Raw genomic sequence first — 10,085 nt, 5'->3', positions numbered from 1 at the left:
CGGCGTTTCCCAGAACAAGTAGAAGTTATCCATCCGAACCATCATCTCCTCCTGTACAGTCTGTGAAGCGAAAACGACTTGACAACCCCTAAGCACTCCTTCTTTGTTAGGGTTTCGCAACTCTTAAGATTTATCGCTCTGGTTTATACTGGGATAGGGCGACGAAGGTCGTCAAATAATGTTTTGGAGAAAACGTCCATAAGTAACAACAAACTAAAATAGTGGATTTACACAAGGTTAGTATAAATTCCAACGACATCTACAACAACTGACGAAATGTTGAATGGAACTGAACAAGAACTGACAATTGAAACTATATAAATTGTGTATAATAACCCCTAACTAGCATTGTACGATATAATTCACACTTAGATCGATCATGTGAGGCCACATCTGATCCTTGTTTCTATTATAAATACCTTTAATAATTTTGTTACACAAGGAATGATTTGGAAGACCAAAATTAAAAGAAGACAAACGTTTCTGAAAATCGAAAACCATCGAAGAAACCGCTATCAAAATTCTTACTTGTTGAAATTACCCACAACGACGCCCCCCCTTAAAATATGTTTTTAAAATGGAAAACTATTATTAATTTTTTTGAAAGAAACGAGTGTACCAAATATCGAAATGTGAAAAAGTTGAAAGCTGGAGACTTTAAAGAAGACTATGTTGAATAACATATTGAAAAATATTTGGAAAGCAAAAATTGAAAAGATACATTTTTCCGGCCTTCGTGGTGGAGTGGTTAACACATCGCGCTACGACGCCAGAGGTCCCGGGTTCGAATCCCGGCCTGGGCATGGGTGTTGTTTGTAAGTGTCCCTTCATCAATTTCATCATATCATTCCTCATCTTCTTCGCGATTAGCCAAAAGTTGCACAAAAGCAAAGTAAAATAATACTAATCAATCGAGACAAACATTTTTGAATGTTCAATACAATAAACTCTTTTGGAAACTCTTAGGCAAAGGAAATGCCAGCTATTTCAGAGACCCGATTTACGATTTTCCATAACGATTATAGTATCCACAGAGCAATTTCTTCATTACTGTAACTGTAGCCCTGTTTCCTTCAGTCCTTTCGAACAGTTAAACATGGATGTGAAACAAAATCCAAACTGGACTGGGCCTCCCCTATGGTGCAATGGTAGCGTCGTAGCCTTGTACTCAAGGGGTCCCGGGTTCGTTACCCGGTGGAGGCACATAGTGGTTCGGATCCCACTTTAAACTGTAGGTCCAGTCCCGATTAGCCTTACTGTGCATAAAGTGGACTTAAAACACCAACTCAATCAATCAATCCGTCAAACCAAACATGGACTGCCGAACAGTTGAAGGAAACTTACCAAATTGAAGAATGAAAACGAAGAAAGCAAAGGAAGTTGCTGCCGCAAACTTAAACATGATGATGCTTGTCCCTGACTGTAACACAAGAATTGGGATGGGAGCATTTATACTAGAGTGTTATCGATGTTTATTCTCACAAGGTGCGTTGCTTCGTGTCGTTGATCCTCGAAAGGGCGAAGACACATTCGGCGTTTTTTCCCCTCTTACGGAAAGAGTTATTTCCTTGCATCATCCGTTCGTGAGATATTGGTCACTGAGTCACTGGGACATTTGCAATCGGTGTGCTTGCGCGCATTAATTAACGATATGTAATTGACGAAAACAACGGGGATTTTCCTTGTGGAAAACAAGTGTTAACGTAACGTGTCCGTGTTTAGATATGCGTTATCTGGAGTTGAATGCACCTTTTTAATGATGGGAATGAACTGTCGGGTTGAGTGTTTACCTAGAGAGTTTACCTACAAGCATAGGCTTCATTAATTAATTTGGTTTATTTTACTTCGCTTTCTCTGCCACTTTTGAGTGTTCGTGATGATCAGGATGAGTGATGATTTGTTGAAATTGATGAGGGCAAGCACGTAGCCAGGGGAAGGGCTCGAAGGACTGAGCCCCTCGAAATCCTACAAATAGCTAATTTAAATAGTGTATAGTAGTAATTAATTTTACTTCCTTAGCAGGAATAAACATCTTATATAATAAGGTATAATGTACTGAGAAAGTCATCTTCATGGATTCTACCCCCCCATTTTTTCCTATATATGGTGACTGCTGATAAGGGATGTCCTTTCCCCCCGAAATAAATAAAATTCTGACTATGACCCTGCTTGAAGGGACACTCACAAAGAACACCCATGCCCAGGCCGAGAATCGAACCCGGAACCCCTGGCGTTGTAGGGCGCAGTGCTAACCACTCCGCCACGGAGATTGGCAACAAGCATGGGCGTGCGTAAACTAATTTAGGCGAAATTTCAATTGCCTAAGGTTTTCCTATCATTGTGACGACATTTATATTACTTAAATATTGAAAGCAAACAATTGAAGTTCAATATTGGTACAGAATAACCAAAGTATCGGTGATTGGTTGCCAAAACTTGGGGGAGGGGGACGAAGGACAGGTTACAGTTTACCCATGATAACCGAATCGACACCATTGTAACCAACTCTAGCAAATGTAATACGGTACAAGGCTATATGTAACAACTACCCATAATTACTATTTGCCGTCATTAAACCATTATTATTAGGGCTATCACTTAATAAATCACACGGAGCTCCCCATACATCGGTTTGCATTTCTTTTTCTTGTGGGTGCGGCTTGGATTGCTACTGCAATCTTCTTCTTGTGCATAAATGTGAGTTGAAGACGGTTGCATTAGCAATCGAGGTTATGCTCGGAAGAGAGATAAGTGCTGGCCTATTTGTAAAGGAGCTCTGTGCGATTTATAAAGTGAGACATCTTTACTACGTAATTATTGATTATTATAATATAAAATATGACATTTTGGGGGGAGGAAGATAGAACGGGACATCTCAAATGAAAATATATTCCTTACTTTGACACGTTCTTTCAGTCAAGAGAACATGATTTAAACCAAACACAATAAAAATGATCACACGAAGACTCGTAGCATTCACGTGATGTAGGGGGTGATAATATCTCTGTTCGTTCGTTGGTCAAAATAAATCAAAATTCAAGTTTTCACTAAGAGAAAAGAAGTAGTATATCTTACTTCTTAGCAAAATAAATACTTATGTGCATAAAATCCATTTCACTCAAAGAAATAACAGCTTCTTACAATTCAACTTGACCACGCTTTAAAACTTAAAGCCCGAACTAAAAGTAAAGATAAAACACAATAGTAATTCCCATGGCAACAGCTCATACAAGATATGTACATAAAGGTTAGTCACTATCCTGACATTATCAGTGATAGGTTTAACAATTAATACTACAAGAATTACAAAATTAATAACAGAGATTAATGTTAATAACAATAAACATTTGTACAACGAGAAAGGTAGTTATAAACAATAAATATTTGTACAAAAGGAAAGGACTTGTCAAGTTTTTTTTTAAAAAAAAAATACATATTATTTTCATTATTTTAATGGCAGTTTCTACATTTTTTTTAAATAATTAGGACAAATTAGGAGGTGCCTGGTGACCCACCTTGCGCATGTATATGCCTACAAGCAATATGCCACCGGTACGGCGGAAGTCGCCGACCAAGGAGAGGTCATTTTTCAGTTCCTGAATCTACCAGAACAAAATATATATTATTATCAAACATTATCAACATTACGCTCATTTCCTGTGTACAATTTTTCAATCCTATTGATTAATCTCAACGATGCTGATGCATGATGAAACGATAGAATGGATGATGTGACAAACACACTGAAAAAGTCTAGGCCTTGACCTGGATGCGAACCTGAAACCTTTGGTGTAATGGAGCGATTAGCAGTCCGAACAATGAACCCTGTGGTAGCAGGTTTAATTCACAGTTCATCTTCATCGTTGCGATTTATAGCTGTAAGTGAACACTTTTTCTTCTGCCTCTTTACTTAATAAGAAATGTACTTTAGTTTGTATTCAATTACTGACGAACGAAGGAACAAAGCTAATCTCTATGGTCTAGAGCAGGAATTTCCAAACTTTTTCGTTTCGCCGCGCCATTAGTGTTTCAAGATAGGGCCTCCCCGGTGGCGTAGTGTTAGAGTCGCCACCTTGTAATAAAGGGGTGGCCGCGGTGGCTCAGTCGGTAACGCGGCTGACTACCATGCTCAAGGTCCCGGGTTCGATCCCCGGCCGGTTCAAATCCGGGAACTTTTCTAACGGTGGAAGCGGCCCCGGCGCCTACCCAGCGTCGAATAACATGGGTACCTGGGGGAAACCCTGGGGGGTAAAGGCGGTCAGGGGCGTGATGCTGATCACATCACCCCCACTCACGACCGGATCAAGAAAGTGTGGGGCGTTACCCCCACACCCCCTATACGCCTTCATGGCGTGGTGCTATGCACAGGGGAACACTTTTTTTTTTTTTTTTTACCTTGTAATAAAGGGGTCACGGGTTCGTTACCCGGTGCAGGCACATGGTGGTTCGGATCTCACTTTAAACTGTAGGTCCAGTTCCGATTAGCCTTATTGTGCATGAAATGGACCTAAAACATCAATTCAATCAATCAATCAATCAAAGCAAGTATTAGATAGGCCTACATTCTGAGCTTTCTCCAAGCTTTCCCAAGTTAGAACTAAATTAAGAGCAACTCAGAAGCAGGATAGATTGGAAGCCCTGCTCTTGCTATTTATGGAACAGGGAAAAGCTTAGTCTATTGATGTAAATGAAGTTATTGATGAGTTTAAGAGCATTGTACCTTTTGACAGACGTCTCTTGTTATAGATGACGTGTATTTTGATGTATTTGTTTGTAACATTTATGAACATTTTGTGTGTGTGTAATTTCTATGCAATTTGATTTTTTTTCTACTACATATATTCAGAAATTTTCAACACTGTCATTTATTGAATTTATATTCCTTTACAAACATCAGTGCAGTTAAAGAGCCAAGTGATTGTGTTGCAAAATATGCTATTAAAATGGTACAAGACCTCATTTTTTTTGGTGCACACCCAAATATAAAGTTCTAGCTACGCCTATGCTCGAGTGCACAGACCTGTCTTTTCATACAATTATTTTCTGTGTGATTTTGTAAATAATATATCGGTTCTCGTTCTCTCGCGTATATCACCAAAGAGAGACAGGGAGGGAGGGAGAGAGAGAGAGAGAGAGAGAGAGGGAGAGAGAGAGAGAGAGAGAAGAGCGAGTACATTCTTGGCTATTGTGCAGCTACTTGTGCGATCAGCTGCAATAAATAAGTACCAATTTTAAAAATTTACTGCCCGTATGCTCATGGGCATTTTAATTTACTACCGGTATGCCATATCGTCTTATACCGGCCCAATTCGATCACTGGTTTAATTTGAATTCACATAATCCTTAAGTGAATTGGAAATTGTTTTGGATTTCCTTTGTAAATGTGAAAATCATTAACTAGTGACGCACACATGCTTACATTAAAGTTCACCTTACACAACACCATAAAACACACGTTGTTAATTATCTAAATGACGTGTGTGCATATCCCTGACAAAAATATTGAGCTCTCGGTTTACGTGCTTGTAAAATTGTACTCCGTGGGAGGAAATAAGTCAAATATAAGTAGTGTAAAATACTATAATATAAACCCGAGAAATGATGAGCCCCCCTCAGGCAGATTTGGCTACACTTAAAACTAGCTTAAGATGTGCATATGAGCTTATTGCTCAAGTGTGTTACTCTGTCTAACCCAAGATTTTTGTAAAAATGCCCTCGGGAATTTCCGGTGAAATGATGAGCCCTCTCAGATTGATTTGCCTACACTTACAAAAGCCACATCTGTGAGATTGTTGTCCATAAGCTTGTTAAAAATAAGCCCCTCTTGATATTGCTATGGCTACACTTAAAATTAAGCCAAAAAGCCACCCACCCACACCCACCCACATACACACACACACACACACACACCCACCCATACGTGTAAACGTGGTCTTATACGGCCCGAGTGAGTGTACATATGTTGTGGGAACCACTATAATTTGATAAATTAGCATAATGAAGGTCATTTTAAAATGTCGAGACCATGCATGCGATTACAAATACCACCGTGGTTTTTGAAAATTATCATTTATGCAGTTTTCCTCACGAAAAAATGGTTACTATTCTTGTTGGAACCTGGTACCAATATCACCTGTCTAATTTACGTGTTGTAATTTTTAATACAATTGCATCCGTTGTGGGTACCGATCAATATTGCACAAACCGTCCAACCAATCACAATTCTTGTAGGTCACATGATTTCCTCCTGTGTGTAAGCAGCTACGTTCCATACCGAATTGGGCAATAAGTTGTGAAACGCGCTTTACAGCGTCGTATCTGTCTCGGCGCAGAGCATTCGGAAGGGGGAGGGGGGAAAGAAAGAGTTCCTTTCGCGGCGGAGTTAGGAAGGGATTAACTGCTCCGCAGTCAGTGGCGTACTTAAGGGGTTTTTGCCCCACTGTGGAATTGAGAAAATAATCACATTTACCTTAATCGCTGACTCTTAATTTTTACTTTGCATACTTTTTTGTGTTGTTTGAAGATTTCAGAAATCAAACAGACTTGTGCGGCCTATCATGCCGCAACGGTGTGAACTTTATTGGCACGCTACCAAGCGAAAAGCAATAGGTAACAAGCGACAAGAGATACGTATCGCTTGCAGTGAACCCTCAGTAATCAATTCGACCTTTCGCATCGATGCGACAGGGAAAGCTGCACATGTCGCTTTCGGCTCGATGCATTAGGTTTTTCGCGCATTAGCGGTGAATTTCTTGCTTTAGATTGAAAAGCCAGTGTTCATGGGCGTCCGGAAGGGGGGCCAAGGGGGGACGTGTCCCCCCTGGAAAATGAAAGTCAACCAACAATTATATATTTCACACATATGATTTCATTTCAGCCACAATAAAATGTGTTAATTAATGCACGAACATGATAAATTCAAATTTCAGCAATGTTTTTTGAGGGAACATTGGGGAAATTGTGGCTTATTTTCCCCCTGGAAAAAAATACCTTCCTTGCCCCTCCCTGGAAAAAATCCTGCTGACGTTCATGCCAGTGTTGCCTGTCGATTATCGTCTGCCACTTGTCGCTTCGATCTGAAGTCTCCTTGAAGGGGGTCAGGGGAAGAATTCTGACGGAGGCGACAAGCGACAGTGTGCTTCAACATCGACAAGAGACACGGGTCCCTTTTGTCTTGTAGACTAAAATATTCACCGCCCGTGCACGACAAGTGGAGGCGTCACGATGCACAACATTGATAAAGTAGCCAGTTTGAGTGACACAACCAAGCGACATGCAATATTTGCAACTTACCGTGCTGTATCAGTTCCAAACGTTGCATTGATTACCGAGGCTTGTCGCTTTCGCTTCGGTCTGGAATCTGCTTAAACGGCATAAACGGCAAGCGACTAGCGACATGGAGATTTTATACCAAAGCGACAAGCGACAAGAGACATTAGACCATTCAATATAAGGCAAAACATTCACCGCGCATGCGCGAACAAAAGTACGAAGCGACATGATGCACGGTATTAACAAAACTGGCCAATCAGAGCGACACGCAAGCTACAAGCGACACCTGCATCCTGTCGTGTGGCTTCTGTTCGAAAGGTTCAATTCATTACTGCTGGTTCGCTTCCAAAGGACACGTGTTGGTTGTCGCTTTCGTGTGAAATCTCCCTCACAAAGCAAAAAAGCTGCAAACGGCAGACGACAAGTGACAGGCGACAAGCGACACGGAGAATTCACACAGAAGCTACAAGCGGCAAGCGACACTAGCACAGTTAGTTTAAATTCAAACATTCACCGCGCATGAGCTAACACGGACGGTATTGAGAAAACTGCCTAATCAGAGCGACACATGCAACTTGTCCTGTCGCTTTCTAAATGCTGGTTTGCAAGTTAAGCGTGTCACGTGCCGCTCGCCTCTGAAAGCTACACCAAGCCATTGTTTTATTCAATTCTCCTCAGGGAAGGAAGAGAATGCTTATCAAATACAGTCTCCGCAGATCATTTGCGAAGCCACTCATTATATTTGAAACTATATTTTTTGTGCACATTCAGCGTGCACTATAATCTACTGAAGCGGCCCTAACGAATTATTCGCTGGAACTAGGATCTCACTTTCCTCATCGTTGTGAAGGGTCACTCGCAATAGAATTGTTACGATTTTATCTCTCCGGTTGAGAACAGAATTTGGAGACTATAGTCCACAAAAAATTTACTTCTGTTGGAGTTATTAGATTGGGGGAGGAGGGTGGTGCTTCAGATGGCTGTTCCATGTAGACTGTACATTTGAACAAAAGGAGCAAAAGAAAAGTAACTTATTTAATTTATTTGTAATATGAATTAAGTGCTAATTTACCAGAAGTCCAGTACGGTAAAACTATCCAAGCATATAATGGTGTGAGTCTTAATTGACATTTTAATTAAACATTTCTTTCAATTAAACATTTCTTCACAAACTGATTCAATATTGAATAGGGCAGTGGTTCCCAAAGTGTGCTCCTTGGCGCCCCGGGGTGCGATAATTTCACTGAAATGCCACTTACTTGTTAGTGTACTGATGGTTTTAGATATGATTGTTCCAAACATTTGCTTATTTAGTCCTTTTTACATAAACACTGTTTCTGAATATGAAATATGTGCTTATTTTTTAACATAAGGCAAGCAACCTAACAACACTAACTTAGCGTTGCAAGTTTTAGATAGGCCTATGCCTACATTCTGACTTGGGCGTCGCGGAAAAAATTTAAAACTACAAAGTTTGGGATCCCCTGAGATAGGGCATAATTGTAATAATGAATGATTGACGTATAAACTTGTTGTGAAGCGTACAGAAATGTTTGTTTCGCGAATAGAGCGAACAATCAAAAGTTTTATAAATCTCATTCCTTGCAACCACCCAATCACAGTAACTGTTCATCACCTGACCTCTACTTCCACGTCACCCGTGAAGTTTGCTGGTGTATCTTTGCGTCCTATCACCTAGACCACAAGCATTTCGTTTTCGCGCCTTTTTTACCGGACGCCCGGTTCTTTCTTACTTCGGTAGTTCATCTCTTAGTCAAGTAGGAGGGGTACGAGTACACCTAAGGCCTCCCCGATGGCCCAGTCGACCTCCTTGGCGGAGTGGTTAGCACAGCGCGCTACGACGCCAGGGGTTCCGGGTTCGAGTCCCGGGTAAGGCATGGGTATTTGTGTTTGTCCAAATGAGAAAAAATGAAAATTGAGAATAACCGAGAAATGAAAATCTTGAGAATATAATGAAAAAAGGGGGATACTTCCGGTTAGGGGTATTCTTTAAAAAAAATGGCATAGTGGTTGCTTCGTCGCCTTGTAATCAAGGGGTCCCAGGTTCGATACCTGGTGGAGGCACTTCGTGGTTTGGATTCCACTTTAAACTGTAGGTCCAGTCCCGATTAGCCTTAATGTACATATAGCGGACTTAAAACACCAACTCAAACAAACGAGTTCCACCTGCACCAAAAGCAAGCATACAGTCAAGAAGTTTAAATATCGTACGTCTTCATGTAGTTACCCAGTCTCAAACGCAGGATAAAAAATAACCCTTTTTATCACCTTGCTACCTCCATATCACAAACACGTCACCCTTGCAATACGCAACCACGATTAAGAAAGAGAAAAGAACCAACGTTCTCGAGGCCGAGTTGGGAGAAGTATATTATGGTAAATAATCATATCGTAGAGTCATGGACACTTCTGTGTTGTAGCAACACTATTAACTTTCAACGGAATCATTACTACCCAGAAGTATCCGTGACAGCACAACCGTAAACTGATGTTGCGTTACATTTTTTTGGAATGTCGACTAAAAAACTCTCATAACATGTCGCAATAAAACAAGTGGCTTCACCAAAGTGAGGTAGGTACGAACACACCATTATTCTGCACTGTTATCTCAAGAGTCCGATATTAGCAACAGAGGGAGACATTTCTTAGTCACAAGAAATGCTTTCAATTAATTACTTATAAAAAGTAGACGGTGTCGTCTTGGCAGAACATAGACTCAAATACAAAAGCACAAGAAGCTAACTGTCTCAATTATATATGGTCTAGTTTTATTATTGTGTGTAGTTTTACCA

This window comes from Lepisma saccharinum, chromosome 22 (assembly GCF_977018435.1).
Source record: "Lepisma saccharinum chromosome 22, izLepSacc3.1, whole genome shotgun sequence".
In the NCBI taxonomy this organism is placed as follows: domain Eukaryota; kingdom Metazoa; phylum Arthropoda; class Insecta; order Zygentoma; family Lepismatidae; genus Lepisma; species Lepisma saccharinum.
Note: the sequence above shows the minus strand (reverse complement) of the source record.